The sequence below is a fragment of the Pteronotus mesoamericanus genome, unplaced genomic scaffold (assembly GCF_021234165.1).
Source record: "Pteronotus mesoamericanus isolate MK-2021 breed Mesoamerican mustached bat unplaced genomic scaffold, CSHL_Meso_final contig_73, whole genome shotgun sequence".
In the NCBI taxonomy this organism is placed as follows: Eukaryota; Metazoa; Chordata; class Mammalia; order Chiroptera; family Mormoopidae; genus Pteronotus; species Pteronotus mesoamericanus.
In genome coordinates, this window is record NW_026555245.1 from 11,850,885 (window position 1) to 11,867,813 (window position 16,929).

Consider the following 16,929-nt stretch of genomic DNA (forward strand, 5'->3'; position numbering starts at 1 on the left):
CCACACGAGTGGATACACAGAATAGAAGAGGTTCTGAAAACCACACTGGTTTTGTTTGTTTTTTTTTTACCTAGCACAGTTATTAATTTTGACTTTTCTTTTTAGAACATGATGTACAGATAAAAAATATTTTTGTGAAATTCCCTCCTAAAAATAATTAGCTAAGTTGCTTTATTTTCAAAGAGAGATTTTAGTTCTCAAGCGATAGCAAATGTCATCTCTGTCTTTGGCAGATGTTGGTATAATGTTATATAATTCATTTAACCTTTCTCTTCACCCCTAACTCTGAAATGGAGATGAGGTACTTACCTTTTCAAACAACGGTGAACAATAATAAGAGAGCATTTATAAAGTCCTTTGAGAATCTTGTTTAAGAGGCTTCTTGTGAGCATGGGATACAGTTCAATAAATAATAAGGGTTTTCATTTTTAATACTATGTGACCATTATTTAATGTTTACAAAGGATGCTCAGTGGACCTGTCTCAGTATAAACACAGAAGTAGTTTCTGCTATTTCTCCCTTTCCCAGGGGAATAAGCTCATTTCTCCCTTTCTGTTTTGAAACTTAATTAAATAGTTCAAAATCAGGACATTCACCACTTCTCAGTGTCTCCTATTTATTTTGTTTTTTGATAGACTTAGGTTTTCCCAGCTAATTTCTTCTACCATCTTCTGCCCAAAGAGTCTTCCAGAAGAAAATCCCAAAGCTTGTGCCATCCTTGGTGACATTTTGGAGAGAACAGATTTAGAGTCCTGATGCTTGTAAAGCTTGATGTTTTACAAAAATGATAATGGAGAGTTAAATTTTGTCAGTATATGGCTGACAAAATAATTAGTAATAATAATATTTGGGCTTATAACTTGTCAGCATTTTTCAGCAACTAACTTCCTTTATTTATTTATTTTTATTATTATTTTTTAATTAATCCTCACCAGAGGATATGTTTACTAATTTTAGAGAGAGAGGAAGGGAGAGAGAGAGAGAAAAAAAAAACATTGATGTGAGAGAGAGAAACATTGATGTGAGAGAGAGGCATCTATCAGTTGCTTCCCATATGCACCCAGACTGGGGATTGAACTTGCAACCGAGGTATGTGCTCTTACCAGGGATTGAACCTGCAAACTTTTGGTGTACTGGACACCAAAACTGAGGCACCCAGCCAAGTCAGCAACTGACTTCTTTTAGAATTCTTATCTTTTCCTGGTGATTTTTTTTTCATTGTGAACTTTTAGAAACTTTTTTCCTTAAGTTAGTCACAAGTACTTTGCACATATCATGGTAGACTAGTGACTGTCCAAATGTGGAGCTAATGCTTTTCTTCGTTGGAGGGGTTTGAGGAATCATTGTGGCATCATGTGGTTCTACTTCAGCTTCTAATGAATCATTATCTCAGTATCTTGGTCACCAAGTAAGAGGTCACAGAGGCTTGGGATGCTTTATTAACTGAAAGAAACCCTTGGTGTGTGTTGTGGACTGAATTATGTTTTCCTGTAACTGATGGGTTGAAATCCGAACTCCCAGTACCTCAGGATGTGATCATATTTGGAGATGAGGTTTTTAAAGATGATTAATGTTAAATAAGGTCATTGGGGTGGGCCCTGATAAAATAAGACTGGTCTCCTTAAAAGAAAAGGTGAGTAGGCCACACACGTATAGGGAAGATTACATAAAGACATGGAAAGAAGGTGACTGCAAGCCAAAGTGAGAGACCTCAGAAGAAACCAGACATGCCGACACCTTGATCTTGAACTCCCAGCATCCAGAACTGTGAGGAAATAAATCTATCTTGTTTAAGTCACCTAGTCTGTGTTACTTCATGAAACTCCTAGAAAAATATTGCAGTGTGTTGCCATGTTTTAGAATTTCCTACTCGCCCCTGAAATTTTGCAGGTGGGGACTTGGGGAGCAGAGATGCCGGTAACAACAGCAGAGAGGAGAAGGAAAAAGGTGCCATAATCTGCTATGAGTGAGGACAGAGAGCATCACAGATGGTGGCAGGACTGGTGGATTGTTTTCCCCAGGGAGTAGAGAGTGGCGTGTTCTGGAAGATCACATGAATGTTGCAGAGAAAAACAAACATGGGTAGCATGGGCATTTTAATGATGTTAATTTTTCCTATCCATGAACACAATATGTGCTTCCACTTATTTGTATCTTCTTTAATTTCTTTCTTCAGTGTCATCATTTTCCAAGTACAGGCCTTTTAGATTCTTCGTTAGATTTATTGCTGGGTATTTTATTCTTTCTGCAGCATTTGTGAAATATATTGTTTTCTTAATTTCCCTTTCTGTTAGTTTGTTACTGGCATATAAAAATGCAACTGATTTCTGAAAATTAGTTTTGTGTCCTGCTATTTTGCTGAATTCATTTATCAGTTCGAGTAGTTTCTTGGTGGAATCTTTGGGGCTCTTCATGTACAGTATCATGTCCTCTGCAAATAAAGACAGTTTTACTTCTTCCTTTCCAATTTTGATGCTTTTTATTTCTTCTTCTTGTCATATTGCTGTGGCTAAGACTCCTACTACTATGTTGAATAAGAGAAGTCAAAGCAGACATGTGTGTTCCCAATCTTAAGGGGAATTCTTGTAGTTTTTGCCCATTGAGTATGATGCTGGCAGTGGGATTGTCATATATGGTCTTTATTATGTTTAGTTATGTTCCCTCTATTCCCACTTTGCTGAGAGTTTTTATCATGAATGGATGCTGGATTTTATCAAGTGCTTTTTCTGCATCTATTGACATGGTCATGTGGTTTTTATCCTTCATTTTGTTTACTTGGTGAATCACATTTATTGATTTGTGAATGTTGTACCAACGATGCATTCCCAGCATAAATCCCACTTGATTGTGGTGTATGATCTTTCTGATACATTGCTGTATTTGGTGTGCTAATATTTTGTTGAGCATTTTAGCATCTTTGTTCATCAGTGATAATGGCCTATACTTTTCTTTCTTTGTAGTGTCTTTATCTGGTTTTGGAATTAGGGTAATGCTGGCCTCGTAAAATGAGTTTGGGAGCCTTCCCTCCTCTTAAACTTTATGAAATAGTTTGAGAAGGAGAGGTGTTAGTTCTTCTTGGATTATTTTGTAAAATTCACCTGTGAATCCATCTGGTTCAGGGCTTTGTTTTTCTGTAGTGTTTTGATTACTACTTCAATTTTATTAGGTATAACCTGTATTTTCAGCTTCTCTTATTCTTCCTGATTTTTTTTGAAAGATCGTATATTTCTAAGAATTTATCCCAACACAATTCCTATCAAGATTCAAATGATGCATTTCACAGAACTAGAACAAATATTTCAAAAATTTATATAGAACAACAGAAGGTCCCACATAGCAACAGTGTTCCTGAGAAAGAGGAACAAAGTTGGAAGAATCACACTACCTAATATCAAACTATACTACAAGGCCATGGTAATCAAAACAGCCTGGTACTGGCTTAAAAACAGACACATAGATCAATGGAACAGAATAGAGAGCCCAGAAATAAACCCATACCTTTATAGTCTATTAATATTCGACAGAGGAAGCAAGCACATACAATGGGCTAAAGATAGTTTATTCAATAAATAGTGTTGGGAAAATTGGACAGATATGTGCATAAAAATGAAACTAGACCACCTTCCTATACCACAAACAAGAATACTTCAAAATAGATCAAAGACTTACATGTTAGACCCCAAAGCATAAAAGTCCTAGACAAAACATAGGAAGCAAAACTTTGGACATTGCTCATAGCAATTTTTTGTTGAATATATCTCCCTAGGCAAAACATAAATAAACAAATGAGACTATCAAACTGAAAAGTTTTTGCACAGTAAAGGAAATCATCAACAAAATAAAAAGACAACCCACAGAATGGGAGAACATATTTGCCGATACATCTGATAAGGGGTAATTATCCAACATTTACAAAGTACTTACAAAACTGAACACCAAAAAAGCAAACAATCCAGTTAAAGAATTGGCAAAGGACCTCAATGGATGCTTCTCCAAAGAGTACATACAGATGGCTAATAGACATATGAAAGATGCTCAGTGTCACTAATCACCAGAGAAATGCAAATAAGAACACAATGAGATACCATCTTACACTTGTCAAAAAGACTATCATCAATAAATAAAAAAATAACAAGTGCTGGCAAGGAAATGGAGAAAGGGGAACCTTTTTGCATTGTTGGTGGGAATGCAGACTGATGCAGCCACTATGGAAAGCAGTATGGAGAGACCTCCAAAAATTAAAAATGGATCTGCCTTTAGACCCAGCAATCCCACTTCTTGGAGTATATCTGAAGGAACCCAAAACACTAATTTGAAAGAACATAAGCACCCCTCTGTTCATTGCAGTGTTATTTACAATCACCAAGATATAGAAATAGCTCAAGTGTTCATCAGTAGATGAGTGGATAAAACAACTATGGGTCATTTAGACAATGGAATTCTACTTGGCTGTAAAAAAAGAAGAAAATTTTACCCTTTACAACATTATGGATGGACCTGGAGAACATTATGCTGAGTGAAATAAGCCAGTCAGAGAAAGATAAATATCATATGTATTAACTCATATATGGAATCTAATGAACAAACTGAACTAACAAGCAAAACAGAGACAGACTCATAGATGAAGAGCAGGATGACAGCTTGAGGGTGGAGGTTATGGGGTGGAGGGATTGAGCAATAAGGAAATAGGACTCGTGGACATAGACAACAGTGTGGTGATTGCTGCGGTGGGGGAGGGGGTATAAGGGGACTAAATGGTAATGGAAAAATATAATAAAAATTAATAACAAAACAAAACAAACGTAGGCTGGGCTTCATGAGATGGGATGTTTGTCTATTGCTAAAGGACTTCTGAGGACCTCTTAGGCGACAAGGTGGGAAGAGAGGTGCAGTGGTTATATGTGGTATAGTCCTTAGTTTTGTACAATTGTTCATTGTATATCCTATTCAAGAAATACTTATTGAGCTTTACCATGTGTTATGCCCTGAAACTAAGGTTAGACTTATTAGCCAAGATCCAGTTCTGTCTTCAAGGATCTCTAAGACAAATAAGGAGTTTACAATATGCTGATCCATCATTGTCCAGCAACAATAATGTTCATAATGATAACTTTTATTTTATTATAGATAATACATATTGAGCCCTCATTTATTCTAGGGATAAATATGCGCTATATATAATGTATAATGAGATGTTCTTTTATCCAAATATATATATATGTGTATATATATGATGTTCTTTTATTTGAACATCAACCTGATGGGCTAGATCTATTATGTCCTTTACAAAGATTCAAAAATGCTGCTTATATGTTAAGTGGCTTGATTAAGTCAGCTACCTAAAGAGGAGTGAGGATTTAAAGCTTGATCAAATCAATACTGTAGAGCCTAGGCAATATTATATATACAGCAAACTTAAAATTACTAGAGCATGAATCTACGATGATTTGAAATGCAGATTTGAAAGTTAGGATCTAACAGGCCACTAGATGAGAAATCCAAACTGGCGTATGTGGAACGTTGCCTTGTATCCTCTCTGCATCTGTCAGTGTCAAGGAAATCTCTCCTGTGCAGTTAAATGGCCCTTTATAGACTGTGAGCTCGTGGTGGAGCCACTCCCTCTTGACGTCCTCACAAGGGAAGTGTAGGACAATGAGTGGGTTCTTAGGAGTCTGGCACTCTATTTGCCAGTGAATTCTTTTTGGCTCCGCTTGCGTATTTGCCCTCTTTTTGTTGCCTTCCTAGATAATTAGATATTTGTTGGTCAGCACAACAACTTGCTATTTAATAGCATCTAGTGACGTTCTAGTTTACCAATTTATATTGAAAAATAGAATCTATGCAAACTACAAAAGTTTATCAGCCTGACCATCACACTGTGTCCCTGGAGGCTTTGGAAGCTGGATTGTAATCAGAGGGTTGCTTCAAGTGCATGGAATCAGAACAAAGAGAGTTATATAAATCAAATATTTAATGGTGTCAGGCTAGATGTTCTGTTTCATCCCTTCTTCTCCAGTGGGGTGGGCCTACCTGTGCTATACTCCAGGCTGATTCCAAAGGACACAACAGAATTTCAAGAGACACTTAGCTCACCCTTGGGAAATATGGACCATAACGAGAAGATATTTTTCTTTTCTGTCCTCCCTCCCTCTATCTTCCTCTCCCTCCCTCCCTTCCTTCCTCCCTTCCTAAATTTTTCTTTCTCTGATTTCCTATTTCTGTTTCATCTTTTTATATTACATTTACTGCAATATGGATCAGAAGACAATTCATTTTACAAGTGAGGTACCATTTTTTCCTCCAGAAATGTAGCATTAGAAAATATGAGAGCTAGAAAGATAGCTGAAAGTAATGACATCTAAATAGTATGTGCTTCATCCAAAGTTAATATAACTAATGTCAGAGAAGGGACTAGAACTCAGCTTCTAAGTGACCAATATTTATCTTGATAATGATTGAATTTATGTATTAAGGCAAATAATGTCCTTTTTATTAAAATCCTCTGTTTTCCTAAAAAATATTCAGATGTTTCTGTGACTAAAATTGTAACTTGGAGGTTTCCGGAAGCTGTCATTGAGATGAGTCAAATGAGATTTAATTGTCTATGCTTTTCAATGAGGGTAATTCATAAAATACATGATTTCAGAATTCTAGTTGCAAAATGGTATTACAAATTAATGATTTTAATAATTCTCTTTATTTGTATGTGCACTTATGTATATGTGTGTTTGTATAAATGGAAAGTAGCTATTTGAATACTAAATTTGGGTAGACATTGAAGATTTCAAATGAAAAGACTGTACAACTTGAATTTCAGTGAGTTTGTCAGATATTTCATGTCCTTTAAGATGATTTATGATTCTATCCTACTGCCACCAAAAGCCTTCTTAGGCCTGTGGCTTGCCTTGAAGTTTCCAGAGAGACCTATGTGGAATGGTAGAAAATTCTCTATTCCTTGGAGCCAGAGGGATTTAGGTTTGAACTGAACCTCTGCTACTGACTAGTTTGTGACCTTGGACAACTGGTTTAACCTCTCTGAACCTAGTTTATCATCTGGATATGGCAGGATAATCTGTTAACATATTGCCATGTTTTTGTTTTTGTTCTTCTCCATCCCAAGAACGCAGGTGGATGCCTCAGGATGTTAATGACTTATTGCAGAAGTTGCAAGGAAAACTGATGAGGCTGGACCTTGGAGTTGATGAGGCAAGGGAAGCCTACCTTGGGAAAGAGAAGAGAGATTCATCCCTGGAGATAGAGAAGAAGATGATGTTTTGCATAAGAGGTACAGGGATTGTGACGGGCTAGTTTGGTGATATCAAGAGGACTGACTAAGAGCTATGGCCTGAGAGGTCACAGGGAGCAATACATGTCCATGCTGGTCACAGATCAAACGGAGGCTCCTTCCTTTCAATGGATCATATTAGCTTGGGACCATGGGCCCAATGACCTAAATGTTAGGAACACTTCACTGTTTCCCAAATTCCCAGTGAACCTTTGTTCATAAGTGTTTTATAATTGAAAATATTACTGAGATCAACTCTTATCATTTTAAAGAGAGCAGACCTCTATCTAGATTTGGAAAAATAAGGTAATGTGCCATTTCTTGCACATGAGCATGGTAGAGAAAATTCATTTCTGTAACTTGTCCACAAAGTGGGATTATTCTTAGAGATAATGCACAGAGAGCACTGAGAACAATTTAAGGAACACAATAGGCATGCTGAGGAATTATTAGTAATTATTATTTAAGATACTTTTCTTAAACCTTTTTTTAACCCATAAATTATTTATTTATTTATTTAAGAGGGGGAAGGGAGAGAGAGAGGGAGAGAAACATCAGTGTGTGGTTGCCTCTCAGGTGCCCCATCTCGGGCACCTGGCCCACAACCCAGGCATGTGCCCTGACTGGGAACTGAACCAGCAACCCTTTGGTTCGCAGTCCAGTGCTCAATCCACTGAGTCACAGCAGCCGGGTATTTTAGATACTTTTATTTCATCACCAAAACAATTACCAGTCCAAGATTGGTAGACTGCTTCATTTCTCTTTTTAAGAAATTATTTTTAGAGCAATTTGAGGTTCACAGCAAAATTGAACAGAATATACAGAGATTTCCCCTATACTTTCTGCCCCCACACAACACAGCATCCCCCATTTGGTTTTCTCTTTTTTAAAAAAAAATTTTATATTATTTTTTGCCATTACTGTTTAGCCCCCTTATCCCCTCTCTGCCCCCTGCAACGCTTCTCTTTTCAAATAAAGGACTAATAGTTCATGACATTGAACCCAGAATGCCAGAATTGAAAGGGTCCTGTATTAGGGGAAGCTGGACAACACCAATAAATAGACACCAAAATGTGAAAACTTAAAACACTAGACATTTACTTCTTGCTTACTCTGCAGTCTAGGACAGTCTGGGGTGACTGGGTGGGTTCAGTGCTCTGCAGTCTTTCTGTGTCCCTGGCTGACGGTGGTGCTGCCCCCTGTAACAGACCGGTACTGAGGTTGCTCCTGGGGATCTGCAGCCCCACCATCAGAAGGGAAAAGAAATACGAGGGGAGGAGAACCCATGGGAGGTTTAGGGGCCAGCCTTAGAAGTGGCACTCATTCCGTTTATGTACTGTTGCTGGAACTCCATTAATAACAAGATCACGACTATATGCAAAAGAAGCTGGGAAACGCAGACTAGCAATATGTCCAGGAAAAAGAAAAAGGACTTTGATGAACAACTAACAATCTCTGTTAAATTAGGGATTATGTATTCTGGTCCAGTTCCTCATTTAATTTTAGGCCTGAAAGGTAGAAGAGTATTGTTTGATATGGCTTTGGAGAGTGGCCTTTTTTTTTCTTTCTATAGAAATCTTTAATAAAAAGTTCTCCTTATTTAGGATATGGTATGCTTTTGACTGACTCTCCAGATCTCTCACTAGACAGAAATTTTTAAAATATCAGATATGTCCTCTTTTATTTTCTCATTATTTATAATGATAAAAGCTACTGGGATGAGAGTTGGCTTTGTTAAGCACTGTTGGTTTGGTGACAGCTATGAAACGTGTCCATTGTGACTTTCCTCTCGCTGCTCGACCCCATGCATTTGCTCCTCTCACCATCCATCCAGGTACCATGTGAAATCAAACATTTCTTGCTCTCATTTCTGAATTGCATACCAGTTGGTAGGCATATAAGCAAGGAAGTAGGAATAGAAATTTACACAAGGAGCCTATTAATATTGTATACAAATGAGGGTCCTGTGGAGAATGTTAATTCATTTCCCCCACTGAATGCCATGCTCACTATAAATTTCCATCATGGCCAGAGCTAAGATGGAGGAAGACAACTGGGACATACATAAGAGATGGGAACTGATTAAGCTCTATGAAGAGAGTTATGTACCCCTTCCACAAAGTAGAAGACATGAAGGGTATTCCAACTTTCAAGCTTGGATACATAAACTTGAAAATGATTTTTAAGAGTCATCTTGGATTATTTCTTGAAGAGAAGTGGCTGGGGGCCTTTAAGAATTTAATGAAACATTTCAATTTATCAAAATATATAATTGAAGACATTTCTTCAGGACTATTATGAAAATTTATGATCTGCTCATTTTTAAGCCCCTTAAGAACCACGGCTGGCAGAGCATAGGCAGACTAGACAGAACATGTGATCTTTTGTGACCCCCTTTCCCCCACAGCGGCTACACAATTACTTTGTTGGTTCAGTTACTAATGTATTGATTTAACTAAGATTCGTTAAGTGCCTAGCATCTGCCAGGCACAGTGCCAGTATTAGCAAGGTGGGTACTCACAGGTCCTGGGAAGACAGATATGTAAAAACAACCTGATTGCCCTAAAAGCTGCAACTGGGGCATTTGCAAAAGTGCTTCTGAAGTTTAGTGACAGAGGGACTCCCGTTCTCAAGAAGGATGGAAAGGCTTCGCAGTGAATGATGAGAAGGAATTCATCTGGTGGAGGGAACCGCAGCTGCGGGGGATGTTTGGGGACTCGAGATTAGTTGTGTGGCTAGTTCCTAGACACATAGTGAGAGGATAAGGTAGGAGGCAGCAAGACATGGGGGGAGTGGGTAGGCTGGGTAAATTTGTTAGAAGAGTTTCCTGTACAATAATTTAAGAATTTAAGTTTTATCATCAAGCTACGAGGTGAGGAACCATTTAAATACAATGAATTCTGGGTTAATTAATTCATTAATTCAGAGAACAGTTATTAATCATCCACGGAGGATAAACTACTTTGTCTTCGGAGTATAACAGAATATGATGTAGGACCAGCCCATAAGGAACTTGTAGTTTGTTGAATTACAACCAGTACCAATGGCTCTAGGGTTTTGAGGAAGGACTTTAATTGCTTCGACCATCAACCCCTTCCAAATTTACTTTATTTCGCCATTAGCATTATCATTGTCTATGATGTGGCTGAAGAGATTTTTCTCAATATTATGTTAAGTGTGTTTTGGCAACTACTGCTATTTTATTGATCTATAATGTAAAACCTATATAAAAACAATGTCCTTAGTATACAAGCAAGAAAAGATCCCTCGTCTACCCTTTTGATCAGACAGCCTTCTCCCCACACCTGCCTTATATAGGAAGTATGGAACAGCCAACAGAGACAGGTTTTACTGTACACTGAGGCAAGGTGCTCTGCTAGGGCCATACCGAGGGACACACAGACCCAAATCAATTCTTAGAGTACAAGTTGGTATATGCAGAAGGTACCTGCAGAGACTATTTCTTAAAAAAGAAATTTTTTTTAGGGGAAGGGAGGGAGGAAAAGAGAGAAAGAAACATCGACATGAGAGAGAAACACTGATCAGTTGTCTCTTGCACGTGCCCCAACTGGGGACTAAACCCACAACCGGGGCTTGTGCGCTGACTTGAAATCATACCAGTGACTTTTTGCTTTGCAGGATGATGCCCAACCAAGCCACACAGGTCAGGGGGTGCAGAGGCTCTCTTGTGGGTACTTACTGTGTGAAGCAAGGGGAGGTTTCCTGGAGGGGTTCAAGACAGCACTGAGTCATAGGGAATGAGAAGACTTTGGAAGAGAGGATGGAAAAGGGCACTTCTAGCAGAGGGCTTGCCAGGGAGCAGAAGCAAGGTTTGATTTGACTGGAGTGTGTTTCATATGTTTCAGACTGACTAGCTCTGTGGAGGGGAAGTTGGAGGCTCAAGGTTGGAGAGTGAAATGGTCACCTTGATGAATAAAAGGTGTTGAAGAAGTGTTTAGGCTCATTTGACCAATATTTATTCCTTGATAACCATCTAGTGGATTTAAGTGAACTCTGGGGAGAGAAAGGAAGCCCACTTTTATAGACTCATCATAGTTCTCTTGTAAGTTATGTTCTTGCTCCAAGAAATCTCGTAAAACAATGAAAATCATGACCCCAGTATAAATGTCCAAATAGTTCTTTGGCCATAGTCTACTTTTCAAGGTCATTGGCATCTCTTTTTTCTTTCTGTTTTTTAAAGATTTTATTTATTTATTTTTAGAGAGAGGGGAAGGGAAGGAGAGAAACAACTATGTGCGAGGGATATATAGATTGGTAGCCTCTCGCATGCCCCCAGGTGGGGACCTGGCCGGCAACCCAGGCATGTGCCCTGACTGGGAATTGAACCAGTGACCTTTTGGTTTGCAGGCTGGCATTCAGTCTACTGAGCCACAGCAGCCAGGGTGGTATCTTTTTTTCCTGTTCTACATGTCCTGGTCTGAGAAGTTGAGTGTTGCATTTTTGATTTCGCTCAGACCAAGGGGACCACCTGGGTTAGTAAGTTACTAATTTTTATTGGACCTGAGGGTCTGAACTTGGGGATTTAGGAGAAGCATGTGGAGTAAAAACACATGAAAAATGTAGGTATGCATGATTTTAAAAGATAGAAAATGACCTTGCTCCCATTTAGTTTTTAGAGGAAGCAATGAAAACTGAAGGTTAAAGGTTCTAGCAGGGAATTAACATTTCAGCTGACCAGAGTGTCTCAAAGTGCCAAAGGTCCACAGACCATTGACCCTCCCTTTGTTGGGGTCATCAGGCACTCACTTACTCTAGGGGTGGGCTCCTCATACTTGCTCTGGCCAAAGTACAGTGCAAGGTTTTTTTGTTTGTTTTTTTTTAACTAAGGCAAGACTAGACCAAGACTTTACCTAAAGCAGGGAAAACAGATGCCGTGAGAACTGATCTTAATTTTAGCATCAACTTTCCTAACCATGAGCATTTCAAAATGTCCTAACCTGTCTTCCAGTAGTTTTGCTTTTCCTGATGATATTAACGGATTGACTGTATCAGACATTTGTGGGCCACCTGCCCGATCCGCGTGTCTCTGACTTCAGCCACTGCCAAAAGTAATTTCTAAATCATGAGTAAAATTTTAAATGAGCTATCTCTGAATGAAGTACTTTTGTTTTGACTCCTGCAGAGCAAGTATTTCATTCAGTTTGGAGAATTAGCTAATAACTCTGTTGGTCTCTGGGCAAAGGAGGATTCTACTGCCCAGGGCTCCCCGCAAGGCCATGTGCTAACCTGGGAAAGCTGCTGTGTCCTTTTTTCTGGGAAGAAGTCTCAGTAAGACCGGACAGTACCAATAGCACCTGTCCCACTCTTCTGACACAGAAAGCTTCCATGCCTTCTCGTCTTATTTTGGCCCCACTCAGGTAGAGTGGTTCACTCAGATTCCCCTGGTTCAGCTGGATCAAGGCACTCGCCCAGCCTCCATCCTGAGCTTCCCAGCCCCAGCTAGATTTGAACTTGTGGTCCCAAGAGCAGGATGGATTAGAGCTCAGGGCTCCCACGCTGACTCTATCAAAGCTCTCCTCTGCACATCACCATTATGTGAATGGCTCTGTTAACCAAACCTATTATCTTTCCCCCTTGGTTTTCAAGTTGAGAGAGGGAAAGCAACTTCTTTAATGGCCCACAGATTGATGATTAACATTTTACATGTCCCTGCTGCTAAGTGAAAGAACTGCTTTGTGGACAGTGAAAATGCCTAGGAGAAGGAAGCGGGAGTCAACTTGGTTTATTAAGTTGTGCTGCTTCATTAATCACAATCTTTTTTTATGGCAGTGCTTAAAGGCCCATCCATTGTACTTCTCGGGAATGGGGCAGATCAAACACAAGTGCTTTTAGTGCACCTTTGACATCTGGCATAGCAGCCGGCTATCTGCAATATTGCTCTCAAGCAGTGTGGGGAGCTGCATTTACTGTGACCATGCTGGCCCTTCTGATTTAAGCTTCTGCAGAGGGCAATGAATTACCTTAAAGGAGCTCCACTGCGCAACTCTAAGTTTTATGCCGGACCCCTGCCAGCTTCCCCACTTTATGAGTATGAACAATCAGACAATTGAACTGATTTGACTTTGCCACTCCTGGAGTTTCATTGCCTTGAACCTGGGGATGTAATGATGGCAGTGCCATGCTAAGTGCTGCTCTGACTAGCAGCAGTGCCTGCTGCCCATTCAAGTAGGGCACCCATCCTTGTTAGCTGAAAACTGCTCTGATTTGCAGCAAGGGGGAAAATAGATCCTGTGCAATCAGATTAACTCAACTCCGAATGTTATTTTCATTGAACACTATGGAACCAGGCAGTGTCCCAATTTTTTCTCCCCCAGTGGAGTTTCATAGCACTGGTGCAGAAGGCACCTGCTAAGTCCTGATACAGACTGCACGCACAGACACACTCATGTAAACTCATATACATAACACACACATGTACCTAGTTGCAGACAGGCTCAGGCTCAACATGCATCATCAAAAAAGGGCACCTGGTTGGGGCACAACCTGAGTGCGAGCAAATCGTAATGTTTAAACTTCACGTCCGTACATACACATTTTAGCTCTTTGTGTGAAACTGAAGACAGGCACTAAGGTTTACTGTACACTTTCTATGTCAGAGAACATACTTTCAGACTTTATAAGTAAAATGAATTTCCTTCAACACCCTTTGAAAATACTATTATAGTATAAGGAAGAACAATCCAATGCTCACCATAAAAAAATTTAAAAAATTCAGCGAAGAAACCAAAAAAGGTGGAAGTTACCCATCATCTTATGCCTTATAGATTCCTATTAAAACTTTATCCATGTATCTCTCTCTGTAAATGTACACTGATTGATTGGGTTCATTTGGCCATCTATTAACAAATCTAAATGTTTTTAGAACAGTATGGAAAATGAACATACACACCTAGTCTAATAAAAAACTCTCTGGAGAGTCAGACTCCTATGTTTAAATGCTTGCTTGACATTCATTGCTAGCCTTGAAGTCCAGCAGATATGTAAAACAATTTCATACCTATGCTCCTGATATCCGCCCAAATCTACTTCTTCCACAGTCTCTCCCGTATCAGTTAATGCCACTCATACTTTTGGTTGCTAAGGCCAAAAATTTGGAATCATCCTTGATTCCTCCTATTTGTTTTACTTCATATCCAGTTTATTCACAAGTCTTCTCCGCCCTACCTACAAACTATATTCAGAACCTGATCCCTCTTACCATCTCTAGTACCATCTCTGTTCACCAGGATTGTTACAATAACCTTCATATTGGACCCCTAACTCCTGCATGTAATTTGGATGAAACCCTACTTTCTAGAATTGTCACATGCTTTTTATGTTCTGCAAAAATGTGACAGTGAGGTATTTGGGAAAGAGCAGATAGTTAAAACCAAATTGGTCTGGATTTGAGTCCTAACTGTGATGGTTATTGGTTGTGTGTGGCCTTAGAAGATTTACTCTTATTTTCTGAGTCTCTTGGTCTCCTCATCTGTAAAGCAGGGCTAATACTGTCTACCTCCTGGTGCTCTCAAGTAGATTAAGATGATTCATACTAAGTAACTAGCAACAGTCAGACACACAGGAAGTGCTTTGCTATTGCTCGTTCTCATGCTCCTTCTCATTCATTCAATTGGAGTAATGTCAAACTTCTTCCCATAGCATATAAGGCCTTCACAATTGTGACCTAGTGTTTTTTGACTAGGCACCTCTATCCCCTCACTATATATCCCATGCTTCAGCTACAGGAAACAGCCCATCTTTTCCCAAACCCTCCCTCCCTACTCCCTTCACAAACACATTCAAGACACGCAATTGGCCCCCCTGATGCCTTATCACCATCTCCCACATTGATGCCAACTTGATTTATCAGATGTGTAAATTTGACAATAATAATGTCATTTGTCCAGCCAACCAAAGGGTTTCTGCTGCATCTATAATGTCCAAACTTCCTAATGTGCCCCACACAGGTGCCCTCTGTCTCTCCAGATGCAGCTCGCGGTACTCTTTGCTTACTTGTCTTCCTCTTACCTTTACTGTGCTGCCCCTTCTGCCTGGAGTCTTCTTTCCTAACCTTCTCTTTACTGGCTTAACCTTCCTTATTCTTTTTAAAAAGGCTAATATTCCTTTATTGATGTATAATTTATATATAGTCAAACGCACAAATCTTAAGCATACACACTAATAAATTTTGGCAGATGCATAAAGTCATATAACCATCATCTATATCAAGATAGAGAACATTTCCATCACCCCAGTAAGTTTTCTCAGGCCTCCTTTCAGTCAAGCCTCTGCCATGATACTGATTGCTGTTCCTGTGGGTTATTTTTTACCTATTTTTGAACTTTTTATAAATAGAATCACAGGGTATATACCCTTCTGTGTCTTAGTTCCTCTGCTCAACATATTTTTGAGATTTACCCATGTCATTGTGTGTATAAAGAGTTCGTTTTTTTTATCACTAGACATGAATATTGTATACAGTGGCATCTCATAGTTTTAATTTGCATTTCCCTTGAGCCTAATAATGTGAAATGTCTTTTCTCAGGCACAATGGCTTATTTCTCCCTTAAACCAATGTTTTTCAAACTGCAGGTTTAGTCCAATAGTGAGCCAGGAAACCAGATTAGTTGGTTGTGATTTACAAGTTAAAAAAGAATAGACACAGGATAAAGTATAACAGAAAGTCACACAAGGCAAGGATAATTACTGTTTCGTGAAACTTGTTTTTCAGTTATTGGTTTGAACGTGCATGTGCATATGCATCTGTACTGATGGCAACAGCATTTGTGAAAAGAGTTTGAAAAAGGTTTGAAAGCAATTGATTTAAATTTGAATTAATAGAGGCACTCACTGGGCATAATGAATGTGGGAGAATGGATTGGGGTAGGGGGTGAGCAAAGAGAAAATACACATCACAACTTTTTTAAGGTAAGTTGGTTTCTATGAATTAGATAAAGCAACCCCTTCTCTCCGTCTTGTCAGATGACCTCACGGAGGAGATGAACCTTGTCAATTAGTCTGGCCTGAGCTCTTGGCTCTCAAAACCTTGTGATTATCCAAGCCACCTTCTTTGCTTTGGTGCCTCCCAATAGCTGAGGATGTTCCAGAGCTGTGAAGGGAGGGTCACGGTCACCACCTAGATGCGTGTTGATTGGAACCTGGACCCTCAGACAGCCTCAGGAAAAGTACATAGTTAAGCCCCTTCCCAGGGGAAACTGGAAGGCGAGTATTTTCTGCCTGTTCCCCATGTGTTTGCCCCAGGTGTATAACTTTAGGGGTGATCCTGCACCCTGAGAACTGCTTCTTTGCCACAGCCCTGTGGGACTTGTGAATGCAAGTCCCATTGGCTCTCAAAGCCAGGAGATCCAGGGGCCTATCCCAATGGTAAAGACTGGGGCACAGATGTGTGTTCAAGCCCCTTCCGGGGTGACACTGGTGATCTGGAGTGAGCTAGAGGGAGAAGGTGGAGGGGGCACCTCTGGCTACCCCAGTCTCTGGGGAGGACGGCGGTCATCCCCCATTTGCAGGTATTTCCTCATTCACCTGATGTGTAGGTGTCGCTCAGCTATTTTCTGAATTTCTCTGAGGTAATTGTTCTGTGTGTAGCTGTACATTTGGTATGTCCACGGGAAGACAGCAGATC